This window comes from Cetorhinus maximus, chromosome 29, assembly GCF_964194155.1.
Source record: "Cetorhinus maximus chromosome 29, sCetMax3.hap1.1, whole genome shotgun sequence".
In the NCBI taxonomy this organism is placed as follows: domain Eukaryota; kingdom Metazoa; phylum Chordata; class Chondrichthyes; order Lamniformes; family Cetorhinidae; genus Cetorhinus; species Cetorhinus maximus.
In genome coordinates this window covers 6,889,251-6,904,864 of record NC_135907.1, presented here as the reverse complement: position 1 = coordinate 6,904,864, position 15,614 = coordinate 6,889,251, and the positions used below count along the sequence as shown (strand labels likewise).

The window sequence follows — 15,614 nt, the reverse complement described above, 5'->3', positions numbered from 1 at the left end:
TAGTGTAGGCAGCAAAAGTGGCCCCTTTAAAATCCCAAAGAATCTGTAAATGACCAATCCTGTTGTAGAGGCACACACAATTTGTCACTGGCACACCTCAGGTAACATTTGGAGCACTCATCTGGAGGTCAGAGCCATGGCAGAGGAGCTAAACTTAGGTCAACCACAAGCCATCCATTGAAATGATTTTGTTTTGAAGATGAGATCAAGAGAAATTTGGAAGGAACACATCATAATTTCCAGCATCCTTCACATTGACCGAAACCTCATGTGTTGTCACGTACAATGTATATTCTGGGTGTAAAAGTCCTTTGGAGGTGCTTTTCTCTTTGAGAATGAAACACAACATTGATGGCATTAGTTACGTAGCCTGGACCATAAGTAAGCCAGTGACCTCGTGAGACTGAATGGCCACATCTTGCTACCACTTTGCTGAGGTGACAAATGTGACCAGTTTCCCTGCTCTCCTGTCCCACAGACTCAGGCATTACAGAGATGTCCCAGAGGCCCCCCCATTTCAGAGTCTGTGCTATAAACGTACTTTGGTCAACACCTTCAAACTGGACAGGTGATAAGCTGCTGGTCTTCATGCAGTAGGTGGCAGAGATGACATATACCCCCTATGTTGAGGTATACAATTCTAATGCACATCTCACCAAGGCCCTTGTGATTTTGTTACCTGTACATTGCATTCTATGCAGGGTAGGGCACGGTGTTGGGACATGTTCACGTCCTATGCTGCCCCTTCTCTTTTGTTGCCCCTCCTTCACCATAAAAAAGGCTTTACAACGATTTGCAATGGCTCTTCTGAAGAAACCATTCATGCACCAAGAGCTGGATGTTTGTTTACAAAGTCTGGAAATTGATTTTTGACACCCTTAAGGGCCATGATTGTAGGTGCCCTGCCAGTGTTGACAGCCAAAATACTAATGGTTTGGAAATCAAGTTGAGCATCTCTGGAAACTGTACCCAAATTGTTTTCACTTCCTAATAAGAGTAGAATATTGGCACCAATTCATTTTAGCTCAATGCAATAGACTGCATTCTTTTAAACAATCCAGAAATCAGATGATGTAATAAAGACATGTACCTTTTTATTATTTAATACCCTCCAGACTTCCCCCAGCTTCTTACTCCCCAACACGTGTCCACCGTACTATCAGAAATCCCCCAAAAGCAAAAGATGTTGAGAGGGGTGCTTTGTTTGCCTATTCAAGTTGATGTTCAGAAAATATAGGGAGATCAATTACACGACAAGGACAGATGAACACTCATTGCTGTCAGTGACAGTCTGCTGAGGGAAAGGGGTCCCACATTTGCTTAAATGAACACAAGAACCACTAAAATCAAATCAAGATTTTACAGAGAAAATACTTGCATACTCTGATGAAACTTACTACCACAGAGTAGTAGAACAGATTGCAAACATTTAAGGGGAGCCTGAGGGGAACAGAGAAATACAGGCAGGTGGAAACAGTTCAGAGTGGGAGGGAACTCCTGAGGAGTTTAAAATCAGTGAACAGTTTTGCCAAAGGGCCTCCATTTTAGTGTTGACTCTTTACAATAAGTGACAGCACTTAAACAATTCAGCAGTTTGGGGCATCCTTTTATGGGGAGAGCCTGCACAAAAACACAAGCTGTTGATGTTTACACAACTTCTCACCAATGTCCAGAGCATCAGGAAAATATAAATACTCTCTGGAAATGATCAGCAGCTTCTTGAATCAGGGAACTAATTAAATGCTAAATTAATGAGGATTAATGTGATGAATTCTTGCACCAATGCAGATTCCCATTGATTCTTCAGTGTCTAAAATCATACATTAAAAAAGGCAGCTATTCGACCATTGAGGCTGTGCTGGCTCTTTAAAAGATCCAATTGATCCCATTCCTCTGCTCTCCCCCCAACCCCAGCCATTGTTCCTATTCAAGCTGATGTCCAATTCCTTTAGGGAAATCATTGCATGGGCTTCCAGCATCTTTCCAGGCAGTACATTCTCCACAATGTCTGACCGCATTGGCCTTGTTTTGTTGCAGCCACATTTGCTTCATCCGGATGGAAAGAGAAGAAAAAGCCTGAATGTCACAAGAAGCTTTGGAAAGAGCGGAGAGAGCCGGACATCGAGTGTTAATGTCAGTGGCCGAGCCCGAGCTCTCCACACAGCCTCATCGGACTAAAGCCCATTCGGCCCGTTTTTCCCTCCCTGAGAGTTTCCCCCCAATGAGAGTTCCCAAAGACATAAATTCCCAAACCCTGCCCGCTGGAGAGACAGGGGCTCCGGCGGCGCCTTAAATACCCATTGTCACGTGATGCCGCTCCGGGGCCCTCTCGCGAGGTTTGAGCCGGGTCAGGCGGCCGTTGCCGGGGATCGGGAGGCGGCGGTTGGTTTTGGCGGTAAACTGAATGGCGCGCGCGGCGATCGAGAATCAAACGGGAGAGAAAAGGACCGAGGGCAAAATATAGAAATAGCGGCGGGGGTGGGGGGGGGGAAGAGAGAGAACTCGGGGGGGTGGGGGGGGAGGGGAGAGAACTCGGGGGGGTGGGGGGGGAGGGGAGAGAACTCGGGGGGGTGGGGGGGGAGGGGAGAGAACTCGGGGGGAGGGGGGGAAGAGAGAGAGAACTCGGGGAGGGGGGGAAGAGAGAGAGAACTCGGGGTGGGGGTGGGGGGAGAGAGAGAACTCGGGGTGGGGGGGGAAGAGAGCTGGGGGGGGGGGGAAGAGAGCTGGGGGGGTGAGAGAGGGCTGGGGGGAGCGGAGAGAGAGAGAGCTGGGAGGGAGAGAGAGCTGGGGGGGAGGGAGAAAGCTGGAGAGGAGGGGAGCTGGGGGTGGGGAGAGCTGGTGGGGGAGAAGGGGAGCTCGGGTGGGGGGTACAGCTGGAGGGGGAGGAGGGGAGCTGGGAGGGAGGAGGGGAGCTTGGGGGGGCGTGGCGAAGTGCTGGGGGGGAGGAGGGAGCGGGGGAGGGGAGAGCTCGGGGGAGAGGGGGAGGGGAGGAGGGGGAGCTCAGGGGGTAGGGGGAGGAGGAGAGCTGGGGGGGGAAGGGGAGCTCGGAGGGGGAGAGAGAGCTCTGCGGGGGGAGGAGAGAGAGTGAGCTCGGGGGGAAGGGGGCGGGGGGGTGGAGAGCTCGGGGGGTTGTGGGAAGAGGGGAGCTTGTTGGGGGGTGTGGGAGGAGGGGAGCTCGGGTGGAGGGGAGGGGATCTTGGGTGGGGCGGGGGGAAGGGGAGCTCGGGGGGGGTGTGGTTGGCGGGGGGGAGAGAGAGCTCGGCGCGGGGGGGGAGGAGAACTCTGGGGGGTGGAGGGAGAGAGGGAGCGCAGGGGGCTGGGAAGGGGAGCTCGGGGTTGGGGGAAGAGAGCTCGGAGGGGAAGACGGGGGTGTGGTGGGGGGGGAGAGAGAACTCCGGGGCGGGAGACTGGGGGGTGGGGGAGGGGGGGGAGCAAGTTGGTGGGCGGCGGCGGCGGGGAGGGGGCTGGAGTCACAAGCTATTGGGGAATGAAAGGAAAACCGTCATTAGGAAAATTAGAGTTTGTGGGAGCTGGAAAAAGGCTGGGTGGGCGGAAAGAAACGAGTGGAGGAAAATCCGGGTCCAGCTCAGTGTTCAGAAGCTCATCTTGGGGTCAAGATTTCTTGTCAATAAAGGAGCTCAGATTTCGACAGATGCCAGGGATGGAAACAGTGGTCAGGAAACGGAGTTTCTCCCATGACCCAGGACAGTGGCTCCAACAGGGGGACAAACATCGATGGATGTCCCGCTCATTGTTTCTCTGATCACCATCAGAAAGATCCATTATTATTAGTCGGATCTGCAAGGCTTTCGGACAAAGTAAAATCCCATCGATTTGAACAAAATGTCGACGGCCAGTGGATTAATTTAAAAATGAGGAAGTTAGTGGGAAGGTAAGAAGTCAGCCACATCTATTTTGCTGGGTGGTAGCTGTTGAGCGGGTTCCACGAGAAGCCTGTTAAAGTGGACAGTACGAATAAGCATGTCCGGAGAAAGAGGTCAGCCAAGGCCATTCTCCACTGTCAGCAGCACATTGCATAAAGCAGTTTATCTGTAAAGTGATAGAAGGGAAGAAATAGTTCCAATTTATATCAACCTTACTATAAAGCATTTTGTCTAAATGTGATATGCGATGACACAAAGGCCAACAATTCAAGTATGAACACCGAGCCTGAGGATATCATTGATCCTTTCAGCTTTTCTCTCACTGCCGAGTGACGCAGATTGAAATATATTCATGGGCTGAATCTTCCCCCCCGTCGGGGGGGGGGAGTTGTGCAGGGGCCGGCGTGAACCCAATTGACGCCCCCAATCGGGGGCGAGTTGCCATTTTATGTGGGTGGGCCAATTAAGGCCCGGGCAGCGTGATGCTCGCTCGCAATCGCTGAGAGCTACCTGTGTGGTGGGGGGGGGGGATTCCCTGAGCCATTCCCTGAGTGGGTGGGGGGACATTCCCCTTGATCTCTCAAGTGCTCTTCCGTATCATTGATTAGCCTTTTAAACACCGCCTGTAACACGTAATGCTGATTCCTCACCTTTCGTAAGTCACCTTCAAACTTTGTCAGACTTTTGGGAAGGTGGGGAATTGGGGCCTGCTTAGGTTCGTCATAGTGTTCCAGGGTATGGTGGAGTGTGTCGGAGGGGTTGACTGAGACCTGACCCCTTTGTTGGACGTACATTATTCACGCTGTGTCTGATAGTAACTGGGAGCCGGGGTTCCCTTGTATCCTGAGCGGGTGTGATGGTTTCCTCTGTGGGTAATTTCTAATATACAACCCTCCGTTCGGTTGTACCCACATTTGTCCAGCACCACCCCCGTTCCAACTGGATGGGAGCAAATTGAGGCTACCTTTCCTCCTGCACCCGCTCAGTGATACCCTGTGTATGCCCTCATTCTTGCGTATGGCATGCATATCTATGGGGTAGTACCGGAGGGAGTCATTGTCTCGGATTAACCCAATGTTCTCCACTTGGTACTGAGGGTGTGGGCCCGTGTCTGCTGTGACTGAGGGGATTGCCCATACCTATCACGTTCATTTGGTTTGAGGTGCACTTCTGAATCACCGCATACACCCTGGTCACTCCTTTCAATGTACATGCGTCGATGATGCCTGGGTTCTTGGCCATCCCCCACAACCGGGCACTGTTGATCCAGCCCAGTACCTCCCCCCTTTGGATCTGGCCCAGATTGTGTCTTAATTGCCCGATCAGCCACTGGCCGTAAGCTGGCTTTTTTAGGTGCTGCCCTCTTGTCGTTCCTCCCTTTCTGTTAATTGGCTGGTGGCTTTAGCATGGGTCTCTATAACGTGTACGCTTTCCAATACAGATGCCACACTCTTGCCCCCTAGGGCCGCTGCCGTTTCACCACCCCTCGCTACTCTTATGAGCAAGCTGCCTCATGATCCCTTTAAGATTCGTGACCTCGGAGTTGATTCCTTGAATGTCGAGAGAGTTTACCAGGGAAGTCCCTGTGTTCACCCCTGTCAGTACATTGTTAACTAACTGTCGCGGAAATCGGAGTGAACACTCAGACCCAGGAGGTTTGTCTCGGAAGCCTTTATTAATCGTGATATCACGGAGAGCCCAGTAACATACAAGCACACTCTGAGGAAGCATCAGAGCACACACATATTTATAGTAGAGGTTGTACATATCAAAGAGCTTGAAGGTGATAAGACTGTCTAACTTTCAATGATCAATTACATTGAGAATCATTGTCACACAATTAGTCTATTCTAAGTTTATGACTATACAGGATATTAGGGGAAGCTCACGTACTAATAAAAAGTGAGACAGAGAATAGATAACCATGCTTGACCTTATCTTTAGTGCTAGGCGGTGTACACTCTAGAGAACAGATGACCATTGCTTGATCCTGTCTCCTTGTGTTGGGGGCAGACATCCCAGCCCCGTCTTAATGACTCCAGGAAGCCTGCCCATGACACTCCCTTTCTCCCCTCCTGCTCAATTAGCTGGCAGCTGCAGGTGTACCTGCTAGAACAAAAGAGGGAACAGTGCTGTAGTATTCCACGATGGTGCTAACGAGAGAGGGAACAGTGCTGTAGTATTCCACGATGGTGCTAACGAGAGAGGGAACAGTGCTGTAGTATTCCACGATGGTGCTAACTGTTTAACCCTTAGTTGACCTGTAGATGTATTTTATTCTTCCACACTAACTCTCTCTTCTGGCGGTGGAAAGCAGGATGTCCCCTGAATCTAGTGGCACCCGTGGCGTCGGCCGCCTGATTAATCACAGCCTTACTCAGTAATTTGTATAGTTTTCGTAGAGGTGCTTGGTTACTGCAATACTCAGGCAGTCGCATACCTGCCAGGTTCACAATTACTTGTACAATTTCATGTTTAAAATTATCATACAAGAGTTCACCGTCCGTATACAGTAGCAGTCCATTCTGTGGCCCAGGGGTCATGTCTGGGCAAGATAGTCTCTTTGGTGTCGTCGCGTCCTGTGATAGCGGGGTGGTGTCGGTCCGGGGATCCGCCGTTGCAGTCAACTCTCCGTGTTTGGCCCTCAAGATCCAATGCCAGGTATCTGTCATTCCCAAGTCCTCCTTGTGAAGGTAAATTGCGAAAAATCTCTCACACACTGTATCTGGACCTGTGCCCCCTTCGCACATGTCCAGGGTCCGTCCGAACCATCGCTGATCTGGAAGCATAGTGGACCCTCATTTTTCCATCGGAGTTCCGTTCCCGAATGCGAGCTCTGCCCTAGGCTCTCACCATCGCTCGTTCCAATGGATAGTTGCGTAAGCCCGGTGCCACACTTGAAGAGCATTGACCTTTCCGTTGTGACATTCACACCTTTCACGCAATATCCGTCGCTGACATTCTTGTAGTATAAGCCCATACCGGCCACTGCTTCACGGTTTACATTCTGTATGCCGGTGGCTGCGATAGCCAGGGCCCTGGTAATGATCATGGACACCCAGCTTTTTTCCATCTTGGCGTGGAGGTTACCCGGTTATTGTTATTTCTGTAATGAAGCACACTGCTGGTGATCACCAGGGTTTAGGTTGGATATAAGAGGCAGCTTTCTCCTTTACGTCCCTCCTTGTGCACAGCCCACGGTGACCCTGCCCGTAGTTGAGGATTCCCCCTTTTGTCTTTCAGATGGCCAGTCCTCCAGATCGGGAATGAATCCTAAACCACTTGGCTAACACAGTACGGACTGCTCGTTGCCCGTTTTCCCCCCGCTGCCTGGTAATTTAGTCTTTCTTACTTACATCATACCTTTTCAGTTGCGACCAGTGTTTCCACCTAGCTTTTCCCTTCATATCGACGCAGGCACGTGAATAATTCCGTACGGTCCAGTCCATTTTGGGGCAAAACCTGGTTGGCTAGGGGTGATTTGAACAAACACCATGTCTCCGACCTCAGCCGGTGGTGACGGGGGTCCCCCTTTTGTCCTCTCTTCTAAATCCCTGATAGCCTGTTGGTCCTTCACTTCCTGTTGTAATTCCTTTAGCTGTCCATCCAATTGCTTAATATCGTTTTTAATTTTATCTCTGATGGGTCCCATATCCTCACTTCCGGTGGCTCTGCCCTCTGGCAAGCGCATTGCCCTCCCGGTCATCCACTCATAAGGGGTTAAACCAGTTGTCCTGTTGGGGGTAGCCCTCAGTCGCATCAATATGCGGGGGAGCACATCCACCCATCCCCTACTAGTTGCTGTGTTTGCCATTGCAATAGCATTTTTTAACGTGCGGTTCATACATTCTTCCATTCCTGAGCTTTGTGGATGGTAAGGTACGTGAAATTTCTGTTTTACTCCGAGCAGCTCACACGTCCTTTTCATAATACTGTCCGTAAAATGCGCTCCTTGATCCGAATCTATCTGTAAAGGGATTCCCCACCTTGGTACTACTTCAAAAGCGAGGATCTTTGTGGCCGTGGTGGCGTTGCAGTCCCTGGTGGGGAAAGCTCTAGTGAACCTCCAGTGCACCTACACCCCCGTAGTTACAATATGCCTCAAACTTCCAATTGCCATATTCATGGGCACTCTCGCCCTTTTCTTGTTTTACTCCAGTCACTGTATTCCAATTAACTGGGGCTTGCCCTAAGACTTGTGCCATTTCTGCTCTAAAGGCTCGGAAATCAGCTTGCTGCTGTGCCTGGTCTGCAGCGATATCATTACACCAGGTTCCGTCCTGATACGCTCGCCGCAGCCGTCCCCAAAACGCCTCAGGTAGTTTTATCCGGACTAACCCGCGAACGTCCCTGTTATGGAGACGGTGGCATTGCCTTATTTCCCTCAATTTTTGCCAAAACGACTCATTCCGTGTCTAGGTTTTAGTTGGGGTAATTTATTTCCAATAGCTTCATAGTGTCGCTAGGTGACAGGGACACATACGTGGTTCTCAGTTGCGCCAGGAACCCCCCGTTATAGCTCTCTGTCCGTGTATTGGCGCCTGGGCCGGCTGCCCATTTTGTGCCGGTACGGCCGCTTGAGCTGGTCTGCCTGGTTGTCCGGACACCGGGGGCACATGCTCTATCTTAATTGGGGCCACGGGTTATGGGGGTGGTGATTCCCAACCTGCTTCCCGTTGTTCCTCATATCCTGCTGCCTGTTGCACCAGCCCGTTCCAATCTATATTATCTGCGTATTGTGCAGCTACTGGTGGCTGTGGTAAAGCTGCCGAAACTGACATGAGATTTTTTGCCGGTACCAGCTCTTCATTTTGGGATTTGTTGGCCAACATTCGATTGACTCGGCCTTTTGGCTAAGATAAAGTGTAGTCGTGAAGCGATGGCTATAACCAGTCGAGCCCCATATGATGGGGTACGTAACACTGTTCGGGTGACGGTGAAGGGCAGCGAAGGAGGAGCACCCATGGATCGGGCCTTCTTCATCAAGCGGATCCTGTTGAAGGCATGTGGATTTGAAGCGGAGGAGATCTACTCCCTGCAAGACTTCCCAAGCGCTGGACATTTCGATGTGACTTTCAAGCGAGTGGCAGCTTGCGTCACGTTCCTGAAGGTGTTCGAGGAGAACAGAGACCAGCCGGAGATGAAGATCCTGACGGTGGAGCCGCTCTTTGCTCCGCCGTTGCAACGGGACCATGTGGTGACAGTGCGTCTCTGTAACCCCTACGACCCTGTCGCCGACGTGTTCACCTTCCTCGCCAGGTACGTCAACAAAGTTGGGAGCTCCAGCGAGGATAGAGACGCCTTCAGGATTTGGACATGCAAACGCCAGGTTAAGGTCACGCTCAAGACCCCGACGGTAAGGGAACCATCTTCCACCCTCCTTCCAGCTTCGCTATCGGGAGAAGCCATGGCTACTTTGTTTACGCTGGGCAACCCAAACTTTGTTGCTCATGCGGCAAGTCTGGTCATGTGGCGGCCAACTGCATCGGCGCCCTCTGCAAGAACTGCAAACAGGAAGGGCACCAGACAAAGGATTGCAAACAGACTAAGAGCTGCAACCTGTGTGGCGAGGCAGCTCACCTCTACAGGACCTGCCCCAAACGCTGCCTCAATTATGCACAGGCAGCCAAAGCCAAAGAGGGGGAAGCAGCAGAAATGCTTCGAGTCACCACTACCAAGGACACTTGCAACACTCCAACCACCATGGCCCCCAGTGAAAACAAGGGGACAAAGGAGGACACAGGGAGAGACAAGGTGGAGGAAAAGATTGAGGCAGCAGACAACCGATCAACAGCACTGCCCCCTGAACCTCCCACTCCTCAGGAGAGCGAATCAATGGAGGAGGAGGAAGCAGCGGAAAATCAGCAGGGGGAGTGGCAGCTGGTGAAGAGAGCCAAAAGGAAGAAGGGACCAAGCCACTTCCCAGACAAGAGGCAAGAGGCGTCTCCCATCCGACACGGATAACAAGGGCAGCTGCTCTTCGGACGAAGAAGTGCCTGGGCGACACCTGCAGAAGAAGCGGCAAAGCTCTAGGGAGTTGGAGGACGAGACACCTGAGCTCCAGAACATTGGAGACAATGAGGAGACCAGCGCACCCCAACTTTGCCCACAACCCGAAGAGGCCAGCGCATCCCAGCCCCAGGAATCTGGGAGCAGTGAGGCGCTCAGCGCACCCCAGCTCCGGGAAGCCGGGAGTAGCAACGCCCCAGAGAGGCAGAGGATTGGAGAAGCTTCTCCAACAGAGGACATTTCAAATCCCATTCTCTGCACGAACCCCAGATGCCACCTGAGCAGAACATTGCCAATGGGGATGTTCAGGACAGTTTCCTCAGCCCATCCAAAGTGAGGCAATTTGTAAACACTATGGGTATGCAGGAGCAGACCAAAGGCCTGGGACTCTCAGAGGCAACAGGTTTGGTAAGAGACTAAATGCTTTAAAATGGGTGTAAAGATGGTATCCATAAATGTGCATAGCATTAAATCAACTACGCGATGTGTGGCGACCTTGGATTACCTTGCCAAGGTCAAAGCTGACCTGTTGTTTCTGCAGGAGTGTGCGATACCGCACCTCAGCTACTACAGACAATGGTCACGGTGGTGGTCATACGGGCCATCGATCTGATCGGACGGATACGACTCTCGTTCCTCCGGCCTTGGTATTCTGCTGCGGGGAGGCAACTTCACTGTCTCCGAGGTTAAGGAGGTCATGGGTGGGTGCCTCCTCGTAGCAAAAGTAATGTACAAGAATGCTCCACTCCGGTTAATTAACGTGTATGCCCCGGCACAAAAGACCGCCCGGCTGGCGGTTTTTCAGCAGCTCCCACTGCTGTTGGTGACGTCCAGGCCGGTCATTGTGGGCGGTGACTTCAACTGCAACATCGATGCGGCTGGACGATCCGGCAGGGCCGACAGAAGGTTGGACGCTACGTCCAGATCCCCGATGGAAACAGTTAAGGATGCCAAGCTGCACGACGTCTTCAGCAACCCTGCAGACTGAGCACAGCATAGATACACCCGGTCGCGACCAGACGGGTCCATCCGTTTCAGGATAGACTAACTGTTTGTGTCCCGCGCATTCGCAGTCAAATCCACCGATGTCAAGCCGGTGTTCTCTGACCACTGCCTCCTACTGGTTGACTGTCACTTAGAGGAAGACCAGAGGGTGGGCAGGGGGGCATGGAAGATAAACGTGCAACTGCTGACCCCAGAGAACATTGAGGAGCTCAAGAGGGATTACAAAGGTTGGAGAACCATGAAACCCCTCTTTGAGTCCCTGACACATTGGTGGGAAGCGATCAAGGGAAACATCAAGAGGTTTTTCATCGTCAAAGGCACCCAGAAAGCTAGAAAGGAACAGAGGGAAATGTCCCGACTCCTGAAATACATGCAGAATCTGCTCCGGCTGCAGTCGGTGGGGGTCGATGTCAAGGAGGAACTCTAAGAGGTGAAGAGCCAGCAAGCCTCGCCCTTTGCCTCCAAGAACATCTTCCATTCCGGAGCGCGCTCCGTGGAGCAGGATGAGACGTGCTCACGTTTCTTCTTCGAAAAGGTACAGAGAGAGAGCTCTGTGATCAGCAGCCTGAAGGAAGAAGACGGCTCAGTAAAGTCAGCGCAGTCCGACATTTTGAGGATCAGCAAATCGTTTTATGCCGGATTGTATGACGTGAAGCCCACGGGCAGCACGGCCTCCCAGTCCTTCTTGTCCTCTATCACGGAGGTCTTAGTCGACAGTACACGGGAGAGGCTTGACAAACCGCGAACTCCTGACGAACTGACTTAGGCCCTTGAGTCCTTCGAGAAGAGTAAATCTCCCCAGAAGCGACGGCTTGCCGGTGGAGTTGTATTCGGCTCTGTGGGACTGGAAGGGCCCAGACCTACTAGAAGTGTACGAGAGTATGCTCCTGGCCGGCAGCATGTCAGAATCCATGAGGAAAGGCATCATCACCCTCATCTACAAGCACAAGGAAGAAAGGGAGGAAATTAGAATTTGGCGACCCATTTCACTGTTGAATGTGGACTATAAGATTCTGTCCAAGGTCATCGCCAATCGGGTCGAATCAGCTCTGGAATTGGTGATACACCATGACCAGACCTGCACTGTGCCGGGCAGGAAGATCTCTGACAGCCTGGCGCTGCTCAGGGATACGATTGCCTATGTGCAGGATAGGGGTGTGGACATTTGCCTCATCAGCCTGGATCAGGAGAAGGCCTTTCACAGAATATCGCACACCTACGTGGTGGATGTGCTTTCCAAAATGGGGTTTGGGGAGGGAATTCGATATTGGATCCAACTGCTCTACACTAACATCAGTAGCGCAGTCTCAATCAATGGGTGGGAAACAGATAGCTTTCCGATTAAATCTGGAGTCAGGCAGGGCTGACCTCTCTCGCCTGTTCTTTTCGTGTGTTGCATAGAACCCTTGGCCGAGTCCATCAGGAAGGATCCGGGCATAAGAGGAGTGACGATCCCAGGCAGTGGAGGCACTCAGGTAAAAGCCTCCCTGTACATGGACGATGTCGTCGTCTTCTGCTCGGATCCGCTGTCGGTGCGCAGACTGATCCACATTTGCGACCAGTTCGAACTGGCCTCGGGAGCCAAGGTAAATCGTGGGAAGAGCGAGGCCATGTTCTTTGGGAACTGGGCTGACCGATCCTTTGTCCCCTTCACTGTCAGGGCTGACGGCCTGAAGGTGCTGGGGATATGGTTCGGAGGGACCAGGGCATGCGTTAGAAACTGGAAGGAGCGAGTGTCTATGGTGAAAAGGAAACTGGGCATGTGGGAGCGACGCTCCCTCTCCATTGCGGGTAAGAACCTGGTCATCAGGTGTGAGGCACTCTCGCTGTTGCTGTACGTGGCGCAGGTCTGGCCCATTCCACACTCCTGCGTGGTGGCGATCACTCGAGCCATCTTCCGCTTTATCTGGAGGTCAAAAATGGATCGTGTCCGCAGAGACGCGATGTACAAGCCTCTAGATAAAGGGGAAAAAAACGTGCCCAACATCGCCCTCATACTGATGGCCACCTTTGTGTGTGGCTGCATCAAGCGGTGCGTAGACCCTCAGTACGCAAACACCAAGTGTCACTACGTGCTGAGGTTCTACCTGTCCCCGGTGTTGCGAAGGATGGGTCTGGCCACGCTGCCGCGGAACGCTCCAAGTAGTTGGACCGTGCCGTACCACCTGTCCCTGGTGGAAAAATTTATGCAGAAAAACACCTTTGACCACAAGTCCATCAGGCAGTGGTCAGCACGTAACGTCCTAGAGGCCCTGAGGGAAAAGGAGAGGGTGGACCCTGTGGGATGGTTCCCCGAGCAGACTGTCAAAGTCAGGAGTCTCACCCCCTTGGCATGTTGCCCTCGAGGTGGCTGTGGTCGGTATGAGACCGTTGTTCACATCCTTGTAGTTGGTGCCTTTGCAAAGAAGATCTGGAGAGAGATGCAGTGGTTTCTGTCGAGGTTCATCCCGAGCAGTTCTGTGACACAGGACTCTGTGCTCTACGGGCTGTTCCCAGCGACACACACCGAGACAAACATCAACTGCAGCTGGAGGATCATCAACTCGGTGAAAGACGCGCTTTGGTCTGCCCGAAACTTGTTGGTCTTCCAGCGCAAAGAGTTGTCCCCGACCGAGTGTTGCGGACTGGCACATTCCAAGGCCGAGGACTACGTGCTGAGGGACGCACTAAAGCTTGGGGCAGCTGCTGCAAAAGCGCAATGGGGAAGGGCCGCTGTCTAAGACCTTTCTGCCACAGCGCACCGAGAGACTGGGAACTGTTTAGAGCCCCTCGGGCTGTACAGCTCAAAGTGAAAGCCTGTAAATGATTGTAATATTGTTTGTACTGATGCACCTGGTGATACATTTTGTTAAAGTTGAACCGGATTGTACCCTTGTAATGGTGTTTTTGAAATGGTTTGGAATGTGGTTGAAGATATTTTATGAATAAAGTATATTTTTGCAAAAAAAAAAGGTTCTCCCAGGACGATGCTAGCCCATTGCACTTCGGGTGTGCTGACGCCTGCGATGTCCCCAAATGCGGGATACTCGACTGTAAAATTTGTGGTAGTGGGGGACTGCGTTTGCGCTCTCCCCGATTCACAATTCAAAAAATAGATTTCATCATATCTTTCATTTTCTCTTCTATTTCCTGTCAGCAACCTTTTCTGAAAAAAGAAATATATAACCCCCAATGTGTGCTCTTCAAAATCTATACTGGACTGGTTATTTAGCTTTTTCTTTCCTCCTCGCAAATATTATCCAACCCCCATTCTTTTCCTCCCTGTCATTATCAGCCGACAATTATTCCATCTATGCATCATTTTCGCCAGACCGTTTGTTTCGTGGCCGCCAAATTACTCGCGCCATTTTTAACCCCGCGTTTGCCCACTCAAAAATCTCTCTCAAACAACCCCCATCTAACACCCGACCCACCATCACAACAGTCCCCGCACTCCCAGCACCGCCCCACCCCCTATCTATCTGGACGTCTGTATAAATACAAACTCATATCAGCTATTAACTCATATGCATTCACCATTTTAAACATGTAGCAGCGACCCCTCACTATTTCAAACATGAACAAGCACCCTGTCCCCATGTTCATTCTAATTATCCCCCTCCGAAACGAACAGCAGCCTCCCACCCCCTCTGTCTAATCTCCCCCTTAATCAGCCCCCTGTGTGACTCCTACCTTCTGAAACTCCTGCCCCCTCTCCTCATGTGTAAAAGTCTTTCCCTGCCCCTTCTGCAGCTCACTTGCCCTGCTGTAGGCCCATCAATTCACCTGTGATTATTCCTTGAAGGCTTAAATAGCGCAAAGCGAAGAAATAAACAGAAAGAAAACTGGAGAAAGGCAGATAGAAATCTAAACCCTCAGTAAAATGACCACCGGGAATCCCGTTTAACCGTCAGAATGATCGCACAGCCCAAAATACACGCATTGTCCCTGAATTATAACAAGATTTTAGGCAGCTTCACTTTAGGACTTTTCATTTCCTCTTGTGGGGCTCCTGTTCCTCACACACTGGAGGCTAACATGTAAGTTTTGGATTGCAAGGCTGGGCTACTTTAACCCCAGGATTTTCTTTTTGAAACTCCAGGCCCGCAGTCCAACAGGAACTGGTTAACCGGAGCCACCGAAAACCAGGGTCCCGGAGAGGAAATTAAATCTCAGGGTAAGAAACGGACACAAACTCACGTGGGCCCATGGGGCACGGCCTTGGAGAAGGTCTCAGGAAACTCCTGAAGAAGAAGAGTCCTTGTCCCAGTCTGGATCTTCAGATTGCAGGTTTCAAAATAAAAATTCTTTGAGGGGTGGGGGAGAAAATTAATTCCATTAAAACAGAGAGCAAAGAACATTTTCAAACAAAATAACGCAAGAGCCAATGATTCACTCTCAGTTACAAATACAAACAAGTCAAAGAGTTATAAAGCAGATTGAGACAGAGGGAACACACACGCACATTAAACCAGAGTGGGGACTAGCTCCGCACTCTGGAGGCGGTTTTCGGATTGGGTTCCTAGCCAGGTATATCCTGAATGAGCAGTTTGCAGACTCCACCCCTGGCATGTTGGGATGTCTCTCAATCTGCTCCCCAGGAGGCCTGTCCATTGATATGTTAATCCCAGGGCAGGACAACTTTCTGATTCTTCCTGTCCTTTGACGTGTTCATCCCAGGAAAACAATGTTTCAGCCATTTTCTGGTTAAGGTTAAAACTTTAACTCATCTTGTCG

At 51.3% G+C, this 15,614-nt stretch overlaps 1 non-coding gene across 1 annotated transcript; it reads left to right on the top strand.

Moving 5' to 3' along the window:
* Positions 1-13,811: 13,811 nt before the first annotated feature.
* On the top strand, positions 13,812-13,974 carry LOC144669884 (U1 spliceosomal RNA). The gene has a single exon (XR_013573784.1). It is a non-coding gene; the product is annotated as a U1 spliceosomal RNA (small nuclear RNA).
* Positions 13,975-15,614: the final 1,640 nt, after the last annotated feature.